The following is a 5145-nucleotide window of genomic DNA, read 5'->3' as shown; positions in this document are numbered from 1 at the left end:
CCCCCCCCCCCCCATTCTCACTCACTTTAATCCCGTTTTTCCCCACCCAGACGTGGTCCCCTTGCAACCCGAAGTCAGCAGCTACCGCCGGGGCCGCAAAAAAAGGGTCCCTTACACCAAAATCCAGCTGAAAGAGCTGGAAAAGGAATACGCGGCCAGCAAATTCATCACCAAAGAGAAGCGGAGGAGGATTTCGGCCACCACCAACCTGTCCGAGCGCCAAGTGACCATTTGGTTCCAAAACCGAAGGGTCAAGGAGAAGAAAGTGGTCAGCAAATCCAAGCCAGGGCATCTCCACGCCACCTGAGGGACTTTGGGATTGGGAAAATCGTGGAAAGAGGAGGGAAAAAAAAAAAGGGAAGCGAGAAGCGTAAAAATGAATATTTATCTGCTCGTTGCGGTGGGATCCTGCTGATTCCAGGTTATTTAAAGAGAATGATCCTAAAAAAAAAAAATCAACCCCGTCCCTTCAAAATCACCCAGCGCGGCTTTGAGTTTTTCCCTCCCGCCAGCTCTGACTGTGAAATCCCGGCAAAAAATTCCCAGATTTTGGGGAATTCGTGGATATTTTGCAGAGGAGAAAATGGAATATTAAGCTGAGAGTGTAGTTAAAGATGGGAATTCCCATTTCCCCCCTTCCGTTATCTCTTATCTCTTATCTCTTATCTCGGCTCGTTCCGCCCTCATCCCGATGTGTAAAAAATGTGGGGGGAAAAAAACCCCCTCGGGCAAAGTTGGCTCCGCGTTTTCCCGGTTTTTTAAGGGTGGAAAAATCAGGAATGAAGCTGCTCCCGAGCGGAGAAAAGAATTCCCGGGGGTCGCTCCGAGCCCTCCCCAATCCCGGGATTTGGGCGCGGGGCGGGATCGGAGCCGCTCCCCAAGATTTTGTTTGATTTTGGGGAATTTGGGGGAATTTTCTCCTGCGGGTTTTGCTCTGTGCGGGCCGGAAAAAGTGGAGTTTTCTTCCGGGAAATGCCCGATTTGGGGGGTTTTTGGGGTTCTCTTCATGATCCGCAGTGTTCCTTGGAGAAGTAAAAGCGATTTTTGGGGTTTGTTTTTTTTTTGGTTTTTTTTGGTTTTTTTTTTAAATTTTAAATTCTAATTTTATTTTAATTGTCCTGTAAATGTCGAGAGCTCGTGGTGTCCGCCTTGTATCATTTCTTAGAAATAAATCGCTTTTTTTTCGTCGTTGTTTTGCCTGGAGGACCAAAAAAAAAAAAAAAAAAAAAAAAAAAGGCTCTTTGTGCACCTTTTTTGCAGCCCCCGGCGGGAATTCCGGGGAAAAAATGGGGAAAAAGGGAAGAAATGCGGGAAAGTTGGGATAAAAGCGGGAAAATTGAAGGATGGGAAGGGGAGAAAAGAAATCCGAGGGGGTTGAAGCGAGCGCTTTAAAATGGAATTTTTGATGAATTTCTTTTGATTTATTTCATTTTCATTGGGTATATTTTTATTTCTTTGATTTTTATTGACTCGAATTCTATTTAAAATTGTTTACCGGCTTTAGTTTTAATTTGACCTATTTTTAGTCGACATATAGTGTATATCGGGATAAATATTGCCAAAATGCAGCATTTCACTGCGCTCCTGTTCCATTGGTTTTTATTCCACAGATTTTTACTCCATGTATTTTATTCAAGAGATTTTTATTTCACTTAATTCTTATCTAATTTAAATTTTATTTCATTTCTTCTCTCTCTCTCCCTTTATTTTTCCTCCCTCATCTCCCTCCCTTCCCCCGCCCGAGAACGCGGCGGGGCCGCTCCTCAACCGCTTTAAAAACCTCTTTAAATCGCTTTAATTTCCCCAAAACCTCTCGGACTCCGCAGCCGCGCAACTCCTGCGGAGAGATCCGAGCGAGGAAAGAATTTCGCCGTTTAATCCCCTCCTTAAATCCGCCCGAGGGGAGGGAAAAATGGGCAAAAAAAGGCTTTAAAATCGAGATTTTTGCGGGGTTAAATTTGCCCGGAGTGGGGCAAAAATTGAGGGGAGAGGGGGAATTTAAAGGGGGAAAAAAGTGAATTTTAGAGGCCACAAAAATGCTCGCGCGGGCGGCAAAATATTTCATTTACTCGATATTGAATCTCTATTGAATCTCTATTGAATCTCTATTGAATATTTATTTAATATTTATTTCTGTATTTCTCCCAGGCCCGGGGATATAACCCTGAATATTCGCTTGTTTCGAGGATTTCGGGGTGGATATTTAAATGTTTTGTGGATTTTGCGGACATAAATATTCAGATTCGGGGGGTGGAATTTCAATAATTCGGGGGTTGGGGCGCTCCGGGTCTTTATTTTTGGGTTGATTCCCCCTCAAATCCCGTCCTGGGTCTGAATTTCCATCGATATTTTATAGGAAGTTGTAGAAATACGTGAGGTAAATACAGAATTTATTGGAAATAGATAATAAAAGATAGAAATTTACGGAAATAGATAATAAAATATAGGAATTTACGGAAATAGATAATAAAATACAGACATTTCTAGATGTAGAAGGGGAAATGCAGCGCCCTGCACTGATTTGGGAAGCGGCAGGTGGATAAAATCCGTGTTTTTGTAGAAATTCATAGAAATATTTGGGATAAACAGAGGGATTTCTAGAAACGAAGGCGATAAAGATATTAATTCATACAAATTCGCCATAAAAATCTAGAAATTGATGGAGATTTTGCCATATCTGGAAGCGAATTCCCAATATTTTCACACAAAAAGGGATGAAAATCCCGTTCATGGGCGCCTGGATGCGCCTCTGGAATGTGGGGATGGATGGGGACGGATGAATCCGCACCCGAAACCCCCAAATCAACCCCAAAATCCCCAAATCAACTCCAAAACCCCGAAATCCGCACCCAAAATCCCCAAATCCGCACCCAAATTCCCCAAATCAACCCCAACATCCCCAAATCAACCCCAAAATCCCCAAATCCGCGCCCAAAATCCCCAAATCAACCCCAAAACCCCCAAATCCGCACCCAAAACCCCCAAACCAACCCCAAAATCCCCAAATCAACCCCAAAATTTCCCCCGCAAAACCCCAAAAGGACCCTCGGCGTTGGGTTTTTCCTCCCAGAATTTTTCCAGGGATCCAGAAAATTCCATGCCCTCCCCAGAAATCGCCCCCGATGGATTTGGGATCCTTCCCAAGGCGACCCCAAATCCCGGGAATGCCGCCGGACCCGCCCCTCTCCCAAGGTTTTGGTGGGGAAGGCGAAAAATTTGGGGGTTTTGGGGATTTCTCCCCAAAAATTCCAGGTGTTGATCCCAAGGGTTTTCCCGGATTTTTTTGGGGGGCGTTTCAGCGATTTGGACCCAGAATTTTTCCGATTTTCATTCATTTCAGGAGCAGCTCAGCCGGGAAATATCAGAATTTATCTGGATGGGCGCTTGGAGTCCTTGGGAAAACCTTCCCAAATTCTCCCCAGCCGGGAAAAGTCGGGATTTGGGTGGGAAAAAAGGCTCTGATTCCTAAAAAACCGGGAATTTTTGCGTGCGGAGACAAAGAGCAGCTGCGGGAATGCCCAAATCGCAATTCTGGGGGGCAGAAAAAATGAGAAATAAATTTTAAAATCGGCTAAAAAGCGGCAAGAACGGATCCTTGGGAAAGGGTTTGGAGGGAATGTGGGAAGAGGGAGAAATATTCCCGATTTTCTTCCCCTGGAGCTCGGATTCTTCTCGGAGCTGCCAAATCGGGGAGGGTTTGGTCATTTGGGGGTTAATTTTTGTCACTTTCGGGTCAATTTTTGGTAAATTCTGGTTTAATTTGTGGCTTCATTTTTGGCCACTTTGGGGTTAATTTTTATCACTTTTGGGTTAATTTTTGGTGACTTTTGGGACAATTTTTTATCATCTTCGGGTTAATTTTTATCCCTTTCAGGTTAATTTTTGTCACTTTTGCGTTAATTTTTTACCATTCTGGGTTAATTTTTGTCCCTTTTGGGTTAATTTTTTACCATTTCGGGTTAATTTTTGTCACTTTTGGGTTAAAGTTTTTCGGACGAGGCCAGCTCCGGCTCTTCCTCCTTTTTCCCTGTCTTGGCTGCTCTTTGGTGCTGGAGGACTCCAAAAAATGGGATAAAACTCCCAAAAAGAAGGAAAACCAAGGAATTCCTTCATTTATTCCTCTTCAGGGTTTGATTTTTTTAGGGATTTTGGTGGGGAAAATTGGAGAAAAAAGGGAATTTCGAGCGATTTCCAGCCCGAATTTCCCAAAATATTTGAATTTTTCCTGATTTTCCGCAGACGCCGGAGCTTCCGTCCTCCCCCAACGCTCCAGGAGCTGAGGAAATGTTGGATTTTCCACTCAGAATTTTGGGATTCAGCTTTTCCCGAAGCTCCAGGCTTGGGGTGGAACCTCCAAGGCCCCAAAAATCCCAGATTTCCCCCTTAATCCCTCACGAATCCACGGATTCCTCCTCCGTCCTTTAATCCCGGTGGGGAAAACATGAATTTGGGGCTGGAAAGATAAAAAGAATCCCTTTATTCATTTATTAATTTCATTTTTTAATGTTTTTTTGAATCAATTCTTCCTCCCGTTGCTGATTTAGGATTTTTGGGGGCGTTTTCCCTCATTTTTTCCCCAGAAAAGGCGGAAAATTTCATTTACAAGCCCAGCTCCTGGGAATTTTCCTTCCAACTCCAATCCTCTCCAAGGAGGCGCTTGGGTGGAGAAGGAGGGAATGGGAATTCTCGTGATGAGGAGATTTTCACTGATTTTTTTAAATTTTAATTTAATTTATTTGGGTTTTTTTAAAATTTTTCATTTGGATTTCTGGCAGGGCCGCGGATGGAGAAGTCGGGAATAAAAATCCCGAATCCAGGCCGAGCTGAGCGCTGGGAAAAAAACGGAATTCGGGAGGGGAAAAAAAGGCAAAAATGGAATTTTTCGGGGTCGCGACAGCGCCCGAAGGGACGAGGGGAAACGGAATTAAAAATGGGAAGAAAAACTGAATTTAAATCCAAACGTCGGCCGCAGACCCCTCCTTAATCCCAGTTTCGACGCAGAACTCGCCGAGATTTGACCCCAAATCGAAGAAATTCGGGGTTTTCCCTTTCCTTTTTCCGCAGAAAATCGGGATGGGGAATGGTCAGCGGATGACGTCAGCGGGCTGTGACGTCACGGGCGAGTTACCCTTGACCTTGACATCA

The sequence above is a fragment of the Corvus brachyrhynchos genome, unplaced genomic scaffold, assembly GCF_000691975.1.
Source record: "Corvus brachyrhynchos isolate BGI_N302 unplaced genomic scaffold, ASM69197v1 scaffold830, whole genome shotgun sequence".
NCBI lineage: Eukaryota > Metazoa > Chordata > Aves > Passeriformes > Corvidae > Corvus > Corvus brachyrhynchos.
This window is presented reverse-complemented; position numbering follows the sequence as displayed.